Source organism: Rattus norvegicus, chromosome 5 (genome assembly GCF_036323735.1).
Source record: "Rattus norvegicus strain BN/NHsdMcwi chromosome 5, GRCr8, whole genome shotgun sequence".
NCBI classification, from domain to species: domain Eukaryota; kingdom Metazoa; phylum Chordata; class Mammalia; order Rodentia; family Muridae; genus Rattus; species Rattus norvegicus.
Window position 1 is genome coordinate 96,721,529 of NC_086023.1, and position 15,813 is coordinate 96,737,341.

General features: G+C 38.1%; 1 protein-coding gene across 44 annotated transcripts in view; it reads right to left on the reverse strand.

Annotated features, from left to right (window-relative positions):
* Window positions 1-15,813, reverse strand: part of Ptprd (protein tyrosine phosphatase, receptor type, D) — a 2,322,278-nt gene that overhangs the window by 1,628,308 nt on the left and 678,157 nt on the right. For all 44 annotated transcript variants that reach the window (XM_063288539.1, XM_063288540.1, XM_039111462.2 and 41 more), the window contains one exon: window positions 6,545-6,652. The gene's annotated coding sequence lies outside the window, so the exon portion shown is untranslated. The remainder of the gene's footprint in view (window positions 1-6,544; window positions 6,653-15,813) is intronic.

A 15,813-nucleotide genomic window follows, 5' to 3' on the forward strand; every position in this document is an offset into this window, starting at 1 on the left:
ACCCCTAGTTCCCTATCCTCCATTGCTACACACCTCCTTTCAAATTCCTGACCCTCTGTATATCATCCCTGTCTCCTCTTATACCTGATCCCGCCCCTTTTTTGCCCTCCCCCTCCTTTCTTCCTCCCAAGTCCCTCATACCCTCTATATCCTGTGAGTATTTTGTTCCCCCTTTTAAGAAGGCCTGAAGCATCCACATTTTGCTCTTCCTTCTTTTGAGCTTCATGTGGTCTGTACAGCAATAGAACACTGATTAAACCAATGTCAGTTTGAATAGTAATGAGTTTTCTTCTATGACCTATAACCTGTCCAGTTACTGGTGCATAACCCCAGATTTTTCCTGGTAATGCCTTTCTTTTCTGGAGTGTAACTTTAAGCCAATCATAAGGTGGATGGTTACTTCTCATGTGTTCATGCTATTATGCAATAGGGGCATTTCTTGCGAGTCACTCATTACTGTAGTGTACAGGTTTGATCACTGTGTACTCTCTTCTAGTACTGTGCATAGCACCTTCTATTGCTATGAAAGGTAGTCAAGAGGTAGAAAGCTTCTGTGTCACTATTAGCTTGATTTTTCTATGTTCTATGCATCTAGTACATGTTGACTTACATAACAGACTCATACCATCAAGGTCTAGAGGATATCCAAGATCTACAGCAATTGCCTATAACAGTTGGGGGTCTATTGAAATTTATGGGTCAACCACTCCAAAAACCTCAATCCATTACTGACTGTGGGATTAATATTTGTAAGCCTTCACAGCCTAATAAGGTCACTGTTGCCCTGCTACAGGACAATTCCATTTTTAATTCTTTGTCTCCTCTTTCTCTCTCCCCTCTCTACTCCATCTCTTTGTGTGTAAACTATTGAATTATTTGAATAGTTGTTGAATTAATAGTGGGAAAACATTAGGTCATTTGATAAAATAGTTGGTAAATGTGCTTTGTGAAATCAAAGTTCTGGCTTATGTTCAGAAAGATAAAGCAAGTTTCTGAATATTCATGTTATATAACCTTTGCATGTTAATCTATACCTTATTCAGTATTATGTAATCATAAATTTGAATTTTTATTTGTTTACTATAAATAGAAAACAAGGCTTCCTATAAAATACTGAGCTGAATTTTACCACTTATAAAGGTTTCTGGTTTATGACCCTGGCATTACTTGTTGTAGAATAATAAGATGTTTTGATGTTGTAAGAGAAAGATTCCTCATTTTAGCTTACATTGTATGGCTTAGAAGTTGGTTTTGTTCATTCTTTGACATTAAACCCAACTGTGTCCTCCATAGATGCAATGAGAAATATAATATACTCAATCATTGTAAAATATCAGATATTCTCACTGCTGTATAAAATCATTCCTACTGTACATGTTGTAAGGGTTATGTCAAATGCATAAGCACATGGATTATCGAGGAGGGTACATAGAAGCCAATAAGGCATCTTGGGATAAAACTGAATACACAACAATTTAATTTCAATGCTAACATTTAGCATTACTACAGTTGTTGGTGACAATGAATAGCTTTCCCAGTTAAATGTGTATTGCTTCTGAAATTTGAGATCATGAACTCATTAGAATGTGGCTGGAATTAACTTCTCATTCAACGAGTCAATTCTGTCTTAACATTCTGTGTCTTTATTTTCATGTTACATGTGTTTTCTGAGTGGATGTCATGAAAATGAACAGCTTTGTGTCATTATACTTGGGTTTTCTCTAGTGATGAATTCCCTTTTCTAAGAGGAGGAACCACTGAACCTGTCTGAATTAGTGGGCAGTGAAAGGGAGAAAACTTTCTACACAAACATTTTTCTGAAAAGGCTTTATACCATCAGGAAAGAAAACTAAGATGTAGAATGCTATTGTGAAGAGGGGAGACAGAGACAGAAATAACGACAAAGAGATAAAGACAAAGACAAAAAGAACGAAGCAAAACTCAATGAAGTCTGCGCCTCCTAACATAATTTGAATCAATATTAATAACTAACATTTATTATAATTTTTGAGAAAAGTTCTCATTATGTAGACCAATTTGATTGGAACTTGCTATGTAGACCAGAATCAGATCAAATTCTGCCTTTTCAGTGCTGGGATTAAAAGTACTTGCCACTGATTTTATTTTGCTTAGTGATAGTAAATCATATTTCACATAAAATGATATAATGAGAAAATAATTTAGTCTCTAATTCAGTAGTCTTGTGCTAAGGAGATGACTCAGTTTCAGAGAATTTCTGTTTTTCCAGAGGACCCAAGTTCAGCACCCACATCAACTGGCTCATAATTACCTGTAATTGTAGCTCCAAAGGAATCTGATGCCTTTACACACACACACACACACACACACACACACACACACACACACACACACACACACATTCATGCATCAAAAACAAATCTTTAAAACAATACTGAAATTGATTTAGTAGATTCTCTCTTTCAAGTTCAACCAGGGACACACATCTACATTACTTTTTAGTTTTACAGCTATGAATTTCTGCAAGCCATTTGTCTCCTCTAAACTTTATTCTTTGCATATTCTATTTGAATGATACTACATATCTTTGCCTAAATGCACAATACTTAAATTTTTAATAAATTTCATTTTGTTTTTAACAAATATTAGTTGAGTCAGGTAGGAAGATGATGTAGAGCTTATGAGTAAGTTAAGGGTCAGAGGCCTGATGGGACTATCAAGACCAGCTTTGAGCCTTATACATGGTAGAACAAAGTACTTGAGGTCAAGTCACGGCTACAATATCTGCATTCCATAATTTCCATATATTGCATTTTTTTGTTCTGCTGTTCTAGCGTCCACTATGAATTGTAGGTTTTTATATTTACCATGCATATGTTGGGGAGATTTATAGACAAGCACATAATAAATCCTTATGGTAAATGATTTATTAATGATATAAAAAGGAACAAAACTATCCATATACTTGCTCATGAATTTAGCTCTCTGTGTATTGAGGACAAGATGGTATGCCCCATCTGGGCAGATCATCCTTCACACTCTTCTTTGTGTTTGTCCATACCTGATGCCAAAAACAGCAGAACTGTGCTGTTGCCAAAGACAGTCTGATGAGCATTAACTTTACTTATGATTAAATTTGAATGAAAAGGTGTGAACTGTGCAAGCAGTGCAGTCTAACTGTATCTCTTTGTGGAAGGGATGGAGGGAGGAGGAGGAGATGGAGGAAAGATAGGAAAGGAGAGAGTGTCATTTTTTTGACATTGCAGACATTTTCTGAAAAGTTTAAGTAGAAATAAATGTGTGAACACAGACTATTTGTATCTCTTCAGAGACAGGCAGTGGAAAGGGTGTGAGCTGGTCTTAAATTTTAGCCTAGATATCATTTGTATTCCTTCAATTTAGGATAATACAGGTAAATTTTTATGGGGGACAGAAATTTGATGGAAACTTCTAAAGTTGAAGACCTCATCAACAGTAACATAGGTATCTGGGAGAGCCAAGTACCAGTGTTTTAAGTATTGCCACTATGATGATATAGGTAATTTATATACCTCAAAATGAAATAAAGAGTATCACATAAAATCATACCAACAAAACATAATTAAATTTCATGGATTTAATAAGCAACATACTCAATCCTATGATATTTATACAATGGTAATTTTCTTGGTTATCATTATCCAGTAATATCTGTTATATATATATATATATATATATATATATTATCACACAGCCATATAAATGGATGTTGAAATATGGTGATGCAATATTATGAAAATATATCATGTGCTAAGAGACTGGAACTTTTGCTGGACCTCATAGACACATAACAATATATCTTAAGGTAACATATCTTTTTTAAAATGGGATATTTAATTTATTTGCATTTTAAATGTTATCCCCATTCCTGTTTTCCCCTCCAAAAGTTCCCTATCTCATCCTCCCTCCCCCTGCTGCTATGAGGGTGCCCCCCCACTCCTACCTCCTTGCCCTGGCATTCCCCTACACTGGGAAATCGAGCCTTCACAGGACCAAGGGCCTCTCCCCATTGTTGTCTGACAATGCTGTCCTATGCTACATATGCAGCTGGAGCCATGGGTCCCTCCATGTGTACTCTTTGGAAGGTGGTTTAGTCCCTGGGAACTCTTGGGGTGGGGGTCTGGTTTGTTGCTGTTAGGATTTCTATCCTAGTTTGTACTCAGCCTGTTTGTTTAACCTGCCTTTAAGAGGCAATGTAAAAATCAGCCTTAAAAACACTGGATTTCCCATAATCAACTCTTAAAACCTAAGATTTTTAAAGCATAGCTATAACTTTAAATTATGTTCTCTTCCATGCTCTTGTCCCAATAATAATGAATGTGTGTTTTGATAATAATATGCTGAAAATAACAAATATAGGATAAAAGAAATCTTACAAAATGAACTTCTAACACAAATGGTCACTGCAATGTAGAGATAATTGTTTGATAAACAGGGATGATTGAGTACTGTGTTATCTCGCTCATTCAGAGTCATTGACTCAATCCCTTGTAAACCTCTGTTAAAGATTTATGTAAAGTAATTCTTGTTTCTTTGCCATGTGATACCTTTTTGGCTATTCAATAAATACAGAGTAAAGTCTTTTGTTAGAGACAGATACACTCAAAAGGCACACCAGGCACAGGTACAGACATACAGGAATAGACTCCAAAGAGATCCAAGACAGACCAGGATTCAGACTCATTCAATAGACGCAAAGCGATGGAACACTCAGAAAAGGGGAAGTAGCAAATTCAAATTTGGGCTACACCTACGCATTATTGATGATTATGAGTTTATTATTAATGTATGTAAGCTGAAAATGTTTTAATACCTTGTGTGAAATTGTTAATATGTTTAACCTATGCAGTAAAGAATATTATTTAAGACATAAATTGAAATACCATATATAAACCTAAAACACCTATTAATATTCACACTTATGTATCATGTATCACTTATTCTATAAGTCCCCAGAAAAATATAAAAGTATTTAAGCATCATGTAGATATTATCCACATTCTGGTGTTTACCTGTAGAATTTATATAGTAACTAGAGAGCAACTCTTGACAGCACTTAAGAAAAGGATTTCTCTTATTACAAAATAACCTGTGACTGTACCTTGATTTCATACATAATAAGCCATTTTACTGTAATATTTGTAAACCTTTTAGTGTCTCTGGAAAATAAATTTACTCTTCCCATCACATTTCCTTCCTATAATCCCACTTTTCTTTCTTATGAAAAGCTTCAGACTAAGTTTTCCAAATAAAGAAGTCTTTTGATTATTCAAAAAGTATAGACAAGAAAACAGAAACTTAATATATTCATATGGATTATATATGATGTATATTATATATAATATATAATATATATGGCATTAAAATCTTAGGAAGATTTTATCATACAGACTCCTTTGCAACTCTGATTTATTTTTATACACAGAAATAATATAAAATCCTCATCTTTCTCATTTATAAATATGACTGCTTCTTAATTTTATAGAAGCATCATGTTCTGAAACCAATTTTAATAGTAATATAGATTTTCACTGTTGAAAAAATACCCTCTTATAAGTTCTATATGAGCATACTTGAGGTGTTTATAATTTTCAATGCCATTAAAATAGACCATAGGAAACATTCTATTGTTTAAATCTTTTTAGACATTCCTAATTATTGCATTACATTAAATCACTACATATAGAATTGCTGTGTCAAAAGCCAGAGCCATTAAGACACTTGATTAAGCAGACTAAATGCTTATTGTGTACTTTGTATCTTTTCATAGCCCTGTCCCTAGAACACTTGATTGTTTTAATTCTTTTTGTTCTTCATCCTTGAACCTGTTTAAAGCAGAGAATCCAAGGGAAATACACATAAAAAAAAATGAAGACCGCTATGCAGGTTTGGCAAAGTATAAAAATGCTTGTAATTAAGTTGTTGATAGCAATCTTTTCTTTCTCAATAGTCTATGACTGTAGCTCATGGCAGTTTCATGCTGATGCTTTTCTGTAGCCAGACAGTTTGGTAAAGGAAATCATGGTTAAATGTGTGAGAGATTGAAATTTTTCTAATTGGAAAATCAGAAATAAGGGATCCTATTGAGTCATGGAGCGATTTGCCAGTGTGAATTGTTTATTCTGTGAATTATAAAATTTGTTGTCTCTGGAGTAAGTCACCTTTCTGGCCTCTGTGTTTAAAACGGCTCGTCTGATACTAAGAAAGAGTTTTGGAAATTGCCCCTCCTGTTCTCAACCTCTGAAGGTATGTAATCACAACCTTTGCTCTGGTATTTTGACTCTTGATTTAAAGTTAAGTCCATGCATTGCAATAAATTCTGCTATTTACAATTTTGATGGGGAAGCCTGTATTGATTTTAGAGACATTATGGAATTTCAAAAGTATAATTCTTTTTAAACAAGCAAAATATTTTGGTATTTGAAAAGTACTTGTGAAGCATCAGTATGAGCTCTGTAGGGTAAAGATGGCAGAGTAGCAACAATGCATGATGAAGGAGTGGCCATGTTGGACACACTCAACTCACCTGGAGCCAAAGCCCATCACGTCCATCAACATTGGGGCCAGCATACTGACAGCCAGGCACTGCCACTGGGGTTTCACAGGCCAAGAACTGCTTGCCTTTTATATCAAGCTGGAACAGAATACATTATCAGTCAGCTTCCAGTTTCCTTTCAAACTTAATAAAATCCACAGTTTATTATATTCTCTGTCAAACGAGATGTTCAGTTATCCGAATATTCAACACAAAGGGAACAGTAACATCTTGACCTCTCTAATTTATACCTCAGTGATTAACTCTGCACCTTTGTCAGTCAAGGGACAATTTATAGTTTATCTTCTATAAAGCAGTATTGTAAAAGCTTATTATTTCAGTGCAATCATTTATATCCAATTGGTTTAAGTAATTTATATGCTTATTTAAATAGTCATTTTATATGCATTGTATTTAAAGACTATAAATCCAAATTTATTTAAACCCAAAGAAAAGAAAAATTTAAAAACATTTTTATTAGATATTTTTTATTTACATTTCAGATGTTATTCCCTTTCCCAGTTTCCTGGACATAAGCCCCCTATCCCATCCCCATTCCCTTCTTCTAAAACGTTGTTCCCCTAAAAATATTATTTATGAATAAAGCTGCTATGAAAATAGTTGAGCAAGTGTCATTGTGATGTAGTGGGGCATCTTTTAGAAATATCTCTGTACAGGAGTGGTATAGCTGGGTCTTGCAATAGAACCAAGTTTCTGAGAAACCATCAAACTGACTTCCAAAGAGGTTGTACAAGTTTGCAATCCAACTAGAAATGGAAGTGTTTCCCTTGATCCACATCTTGCCAGCATGTGATGTCACTTCAGTTTTTGATCATAGCCATTCTGATTGTTGTAAGATGAAATCTCAGAGTCATTTAATTTACATTTTTCTGATGACTAAGGATGTTGTACATTTGTTTAAGTGCTTCTCACCCATTCCAGATCCCTCTGTTGAGAATTCTCTGTTTAGCTCTGTACCACAAATTTTTAATTGGGTTATTTGGTTTGGTGGTGTCTAATTTCTAGAGTTATTTATACATTTTGGGTAGAGTCCTCTGTCAGATAGATGGTTGGCCATGATCTTTTCTTAATCTGTAGGATGCAGGTTTTGTCCTATTGATGGTGTCCTTAACCCTGAAAAGACTTCAGTTTCATGAGATCGCACTTAACTGCTAAACTTAGTGTCTGCACTGGAAAAAAACCTAGATGTCCCTCAACAGAAGAATGGATAGAGAAAATGTGGTACATCTACATGTTGGAATGTTATCCAGTTATTAACAACAAGGACATCATGATATTTTCAGGCAAATGGGTAGAACCAAAAACTACCAAGCTGAGTGAGATAACCCAGACCCAAAAGCACTTGCATGATATGTAATCATTTATAAGTGGGCTTTAGCCATACAGGACAGGCTAACCATACTACAATCCACAGACCCAAAGAAACTAAGTAATCAGGAGATATAAGGGAGGATGCAGGAATCTCATTTAGAAGGAGAAAACAGATTGTCATAGGAGGTAGATGGACAAAGAGAATGGGTGGAAGAGGAGGTGAACAGGGGATAGAGATGGGGATAAGATGGGGGGAGTGCAAGAGTGGGAAAGGGCTGAGAGTGACAATGGAATCCAATCCCAGTCATCTCTAAGACTACCAGAAGACCTGGGACTGGTGAATCTCTGGGGCATTGGTAGAGTGACCCTAGCTGAGATTCCTATCAGCTAAGGGTATATGAAGGATTTTGAGTCTCCATAAAGGGGATACGGAGACTGAAGTGGCCACCTCCTGCATCCAGGCAGGGCTTTGAATGGAGGGAGTGGAACATCAACCCAAACACAAGACTCAATCCAAAATTTGCGCTGCTCATAAGATGCGCAGGTTTAGTTATGGCCAACCAACTTGAGACAAATCCCACAGGAGAGAGCCAATCAATCCCTGACCTTATTAATGATACTCTGCTATGCTCCAAGACAGAAACTTAGCATCGCTGTCTCCTGAGAGGCTTCATTTAGCAGCAGATGGAAACAGATAAAGAGACCACAGTCAAGCATCATGTAGTGCTCAGCAAGTCTTGTGGAAGAGTAGTGGACAGAATTGAGCAAGCCAGAGAGGTCAAGGACGCCACAAGAAGATGTACCGAATCAACTAATCTGTCTCATGCAGGCTCAACAGGACTGGGTTACCAGCCAAGAGGCCTACATAGGTTAGACCTGGAACCCCTGAACCTTTGGATGGGATGTGCAGACTGGTTTTCTACTAAGAATGCAATAGAAGCGAAGTCTGTCTCTGAGTCTACCTTTGGATCCCCTTCCCCTAGCTGGACTGCCAGTTTGGGCTTCAGTGGGAGAGGATGTACTAGGCCTGATGGGACTGGATATCCCAAGGCAGGGTGGAGCTCAAGAAACTTTCCTCTTTTCTGGGGAGAAGGAGAGGGGGTAGTAAGTAGATTTTCAAGGGTGAGCCTGGGAGGGCAGGCTACAATCTAGATGTAAAATGAATAAGTAAATAAATTAATGAAAAAATATTAACAATTTTAATGGAAAGGAATATTAATAGTACTTAAGCTAGCTTAATGCAATCCCTACAGCATTGTTTGTACTTCCTCATGTACTTTATCATGAGAGATACTGAGGAGACAACAACCTCATTGAATGTGGCAGGGTGCCACAGCTATGAAACTTGTTAAGAACACACCAGAAACATACTGGCTTAGACAAACCTTTAAGCTGAGCTTCCTGTGGGAGGGAGATGTGTCAGGTATGATCTATCTTCCTCTCAGCACTATGAAACCCACTGGACCTACATTGCATTCAGGTGCACTCAGGTCTTCATAGTGAGGAACACTGAACTCACCCCAGAGAAGGAAGTAGTGCAAGTGATTGTCCACAGTAGTCCCTACCCCCCTCCCTTCCTCTCTCCCTCTTCCCCCTCTCTCCCTCTGTCTCTCTCATTCTCTCTCTCTCTCTCTCTCTCTCTCTCTCTCTCTCTCTCTCTCTCTCTCTCCTCCCCCTTCCTGATTGAGTCTTAGAGGCTTTGTGCTACTTGCTGATATTCTTGATACTCTTTATCTTCGTACATGCTAAAATACACTCTTGCATGATCCACTTACCTTCAAGCCCTTTATCACTTGCTGACCTACCTGGCACTAATTAGTTATCTTCTATTACCTTTTGTATAAAAAAACCGCACTGCCATACTCCATATATCTCAACACCTAGACCTACCCGAAACACTGCCTTACTGCACCCACCTAGGGCTTGCTTATTTCATTTCACCTGATATCACTCAGTAATTATTTTGTTTATTTATTTTTGGTGAATGTGATATCTTCAGGAAAGAGCCACTTAAATTATGAAACCTCACTTCAAAATTTATTGCTGTTCTACTCTTCTAACTCTCTTTTATAATTCGGAGAATTTATTATTCTGGAGCCTTTTCTTATTCCTTGGGCTTTTCCTGTTCTTGTGTTCCTACAATGGTATAAGTTCATTAGTTCTCACTTAGACAATAACAGTAACTTTGACACAGGGATATAGTGCTATCTAAAGGCAGAAGAGACCTCCAATTTAGGATAATTTAAGGAAAACTATTAAATAACCTACTTAAACAAACATGACTGTATGCAGGAAATTGACCCTGCAGTGTGTTAGCCTTCCCTTGCCCAGGCCCCATGCAGTAGCAGGGGAGGAGTTACTACTATTCCAGAATATCAGAACAATGGATGGTGTCTATAAGGACCTTCTGTAGTCAAACAATGGTCTTTCATATAGGGTCACGAGTAGCACATGCTAAGAGTGCAAATGGGAGTCTGAGCATATAACATGATCTTCACTCTTGCATCAAATTTTCCATAAGACAAACACACGGAACGCCCAAGTGCCAAGGAGGTTTAGAGGTTGCTGACGAGGTTCAGATGCACGAGTTTCTGGGTTAAGCAAGAACACCAGAAATATACAAGGTGAAATAAAACAGAGCCAGCAGCCATTTTTATGCACACTGGAGAAAAAAAGATATCAAAACCAAATCTATATTTCTTTTCTGACATAAAAATTTAACCTAACAAACCACTGAAATATTACAGTTCTCCTAATTATCACCTGTGTGCTTGATAGCACATGCTTCATACCTTTCTTAGGTTAAACATCAGAGCACCTTAAAGCACATACTATTAACAGTTCACTATATTAGTACTAATGGCAGGGTTGCTCCCTCAACGCAGCAGATACAGAAAGCTTTATAATTTAATGTAAACTCTATGTCTCCAATAAGCCACACATTTTCAAACCTGCATTTCCACGAGTTGAGTTTTCCTTCTGCTAAGAATGATTCATCTCCTGTCATATCTAATACACATTCCTAGAAAGCTCATACTTTATAGCAATAAAGTAATAATGTACTAGTGGCTTTTCTCATTCCTTTGACAAGATACCTGGCAAAGACAAGTTAAGGAAGGAAGGTTTCTCTGCGCTCCATAGAGCCACAGCCACATTACAGTACAACATCTGTTCAGTCCAACTTCAAAAGTCCCCATAGTCCTTAATAGTCTAAAGACTGTTTAAATGTTCAAAGCTCATTTGAGACTCAAAGAAATTCCTTAATTGTACAAATCAAAACATTACATAATTCCAGCATGCAATGGTGCAAACTAAGCATACCCTATCCACAATGGATGGATGGGATAGAGCAAAGGAAAACTGGATCAAAGCAGTATCCATACCCAGCAGGGAAAATAGCAAATTCTGTCACTCCACATCACACATCTGGAATTCATGATAGAATCATCTGGACTCCAAGGAACGTAACTAGCCTTCTAGCTGAGCTGCCTCTAGCACATTTGACTTATGTCCTGGGCCAACCCCATTCTGTTTCCTCAACATCTTGGTTCTCCATTGCAACTAAGAAATCATTGTCATAGCTTTACTCAATAGACACCAATGACATCTAACAACAGCCTTTACATGGATTCCAAGTGCTTCCATTCACTGTCTGACTTCAGTTTCCTGGATTAAGTTGCATCAACTTCTCTGCGATAACTTGTTCAGTAACAATGTTAGTTTAGTCTCTCTTCATTTTCATTAATTTGTGCTTTCACGAGATGGAGTGTTGGGTGGGTGGTGTCTTGCAAACTGCAAGCATTCTCTTCAATAGGCACTAAATTATTTAACAATTACAGATGTGTAAATGCCCACATTCTCCTTAACCTAAAGTGCATATATTTGCTCACCCACAGTTATTTGCAAAACCATAATTTTCGTATCTTTCCACTCTCATTTTTGCATCCACACCTGCAAATATGGATGAGAGCATCAAGCAGCAACCATAACACACCCTGAACACTGCTATGTTGGACTGTTTTCTGTCGATAAAATTCATGTATTTGCTTTAAATTAAGGCTCACTCACACTCTTTATTTTTTCGGAGCTGGGGACCGAACCCAGGGCCTTGCGTTTGCTAGGCAAGCGCTCTACCACTGAGCTAAATCCCCAACCCCAACTCACACTCTTAAGACATGGGCAAGATGCACTAAACCTTGGCATGGATGTCACACAGATGGTTCCTAGCCCAGGTTGGGATAAAGTCTCTGCCAGGTCTCCATTGTCCACAGTTCTGTATGGCCCAATAAGCCCCGCGAACAGCATTTTAAGGTACTTTTAGCTGAAAGTTCCAAAGTCTTTTCTTATTCTTTATGGCATAGCAGGATCCTCTGAGATTGAAACTTAGTATCTTGTAGGGAGGCTCCGTAAGCCAGAAATGAAAACAAAACAAACAAACGAACAAACAAAACACCTTGAGGAAGTTCATGAAACTGACCTAATTTATAAGGACACCTCCTTCCTGGAGTAAACAATAGAGGCTGCTTAACATCATTGCCAGACAAGCAGAGCTGCTGAGAAGACTCAGACCAGCAGAGATTCCTAGTCAGACTAACTGGCTTACTTAGAGAGAACACTTTATCCTGCTGAGGTACCTGCAGGCCATGCATTGTGCTCCAGGTTCCCAGCTTTTGTGAGCTGTCACCACTGCTTGGTGGGTGGCGGTGGCGGTGAAGGTGGCGGAGGCGGCGGTGGTGGTGGTGGTAGTGGTGGTGGTGGTGGTGGTGGTGGTTGTGGTGGTGGTGGTGATGGTGGTGGTAAGAGGCTTTGGTGATGCAGTCTTTGGGTTATTTATGCTACTGTAACTAGGCTTTGCTGGTTTCTGACAGTTCTGTCCTGGGCTCCCTGTCTGGGCTAAGTAGACACATGGATTATTGCTACAAGAAACAAGCTCAGACTTACAAGGGCAACACACTCACGTGTGGCACCATTGTGTTTCATTATTAATTTTTGCATTATTGTTTGTCTTGTTGCTGGGAAATACACATGTCAAAGTAGTTTGAGGAAGCCTGTTCTGACTCACCATTTGAGCTCAAAGGCCTTCATGATTAGGGAGTTTTAATGGCCAAACTCTGCGGCAGCTTGCAGAGAATGTCACATATTCCTGCTCAGCTAGCTTCACCCTCTGTATCCAACCACGCTTTTCCCACCTTGAACAAACTAATCCAGAAAAACCTTCATACCCATGACCAGAAGCTTGCCTACTAGTGATTCTAGAGCCTTCCAAGATGCCAATCAACCTGTATCAACTGTTTCGGAGAGCAATGCTATCCTTTGCTTGAAGGAAAGCTGTTTATTCTTTATTAGTTCTCGAGGCGACAGAGAACACTGTATAGATCCTTGGAGAGGCAGACACCATGGCCAACACGTGTGTACCCTGAGGATCACTGCGAGTTTCTAAGTAGATATATCCCATCTTTACCTCCCAGATGCTGGTTTACAGGTCTACACCTCCATTCTCTGTTTATGTGGTGCTGTTGTCCAAACTCAGGGCTCTCTGCACAACACACAAGTACAGAGCTGTCCTGAGCTCCAAAGAACACTTATACTCACGTAATGCCATCCTAAGAAGAACTAAAATAATTGAAAGTAGAATTTAAAATGCATTTTTGGTGGCTAAACAAAGGGTTTCTTTTGTATTTGTTAAAAATACAAATTCTCCTATGTGGCTAGATAATGAATTTCCATGATCTACAATTTTAAGTGACACAGACTGGGGTTGGGGATTTAGCTCAGTGGTAGAGCACTTGTCTAGCAAGCACAAGACCCTGGGTTCGGTCCCCAGTTCAGAAAAAAAAAAAGAAAAAAAATGACACAGACAGGCATATAGGGACAAACGTCACTCCCACCCTTGCCTGGAACCTTACATTTGTCTCCTTTCAACCAATAGCACCGCACTATCTGTGTTTACTTACAACTATTCTAATGGTACCACACACATACACACACACACACACACAGGCATGCACACGCACGCGCACACACACACATGCACACACACACACACACACACACACACACACACATGCATACACGCAAAGAGGCACAGGCACAGGTTCCTACCTCAGTCCATGGAGACTTTTATTTTCCTAAATGTTATTTGAAACGTTTCTCAATAAATAAAATATCGGACTTTCTTTTTTTCTTATATAGCAGGAACCTTTTAATTCCCTTGCAATTGATTTTGATATTAAACAAGTTATAAATTTGGATGAGTGTACCTTTCTGAGGAGTAAACATGTACAAAAATTCCTGTAGGTGTGTGTGGAGACATCAAAGATCAATATATATGTATGTACATATATACATGTATGCAATTATTAATATGGATAGAGTCAGATTTTTTTCCCGTGAGAATTAAATCAATTTGTTCTTCTTCTGGCAATTAATCATACTGTTAAATATGATAGGTGAAAATTATACCTCAGAGCGATTTTAATTAACATTTAAATATATGACAGAGGTTGAGTCTCATATTTTAATGGATATTAGTGTATATTTTCCGTGAAATATCTGTGAACATCTTCACAACTGTTATTTTAATTTCAACACGAAGGATGTTTTTTCTTCTTTTTTCCCCTACATGAAGCAAAGCCATTAACTACATCAGCAAAATATTTCTTGGTGTTTGAGTTTTGAAAGCCTTTGCTGCAAGCCTGTGATAGAACGCTCCATGTCGTACAGAGGTCCCACAGTGCCCTCTAGTGGCATCATTTTCTATTGCACCTTTCCTGTTTTGCTATTCAGGGCAAACGTCAGAAAACAACTAGATTGAAGGAGTCTTTCCTAGCTTTTAGGTCTACTCAGCATCCCTTGGTCTTGAGATGATAAGAAAATGCAATCGGAATTAAGCACTAGATAAGACATTAGCACTACTGTAACACCAAAGGGCCAAATTACTGTCTGCAAATATTGGCCGTCCTGTTCAGATTTATTTTCCTTCTTGTTACTTTACACAGAGTAGATTTGAGATATTTAATCAGCAGGCCGCAGTGTTTTAATTACAGTAGAGGAGGCAGAAATTAAATGAGAAAATAAATTACATCCATACAATATAGCGAAGATGTAGGAAGAGAAATAAATCAGCGTAAGGTTATGAAAAAGCTCTGAAGAATGATTGTGCTTGCTGATTCCGGAGTTAGGTAATTCCTTAGGCCACACTTTCTACAAGTATGCATAGACAAATTTTATTCTTTTCCTTCTTTGGAGAATGTGGTTCTCTGTGTGTCCAGAATGTGGGACTATATGCTGTTTTTGAATTTATCTTGTACATGTAGGTGTGTTGATCTGTAACAATTTCCTCTGAGACTGAAACATTGCATCCTTAGGTGAAGTTTCTTTAGCCAGAAGGTGAACAGCTTAGGAAGTCCTGAAACTATCTAGATCCACTAGGCCACTTTTTTTCATGAGTAAACAATCAGAATCTGAGAGTCTCTTTAAGATGAAAGGAAATTGAGCTGCAAACAGTAGCTTTAGAGATGAAAAGCTACAGAAAAGACTATGATCCAAACCAGCTGCCTTGAAGAAGCAGAAACCAGCGGAGCTGCCTGTAAGAGGTTTAGACCGATCGAGCCACATGGAAGGGACATGTTTCAACTTGTTGAGGTGCCCGTAGGCTGAGTGATGCACTCCAGGATCCCAGTTTTGTAACCTGTCACCCATGCTGGGGTGGGCTTTGCTGATGTAGCTGTCATCACCCATATTTCTGTAACAAACCTGATAATATTTTCAGTTCTAGGTGGATGTTGGCGGTAACGGTATTTTTGTCTGTTGTGACCATTTTAGCATCAGTAGACATGTATACTACATCTCTGCATGAAAAGTCTTGTCAAAAAACATAGGTGTGCGGGCTCATGTGTGTGACAGTAGAAGACAGAAATAAAGATCTG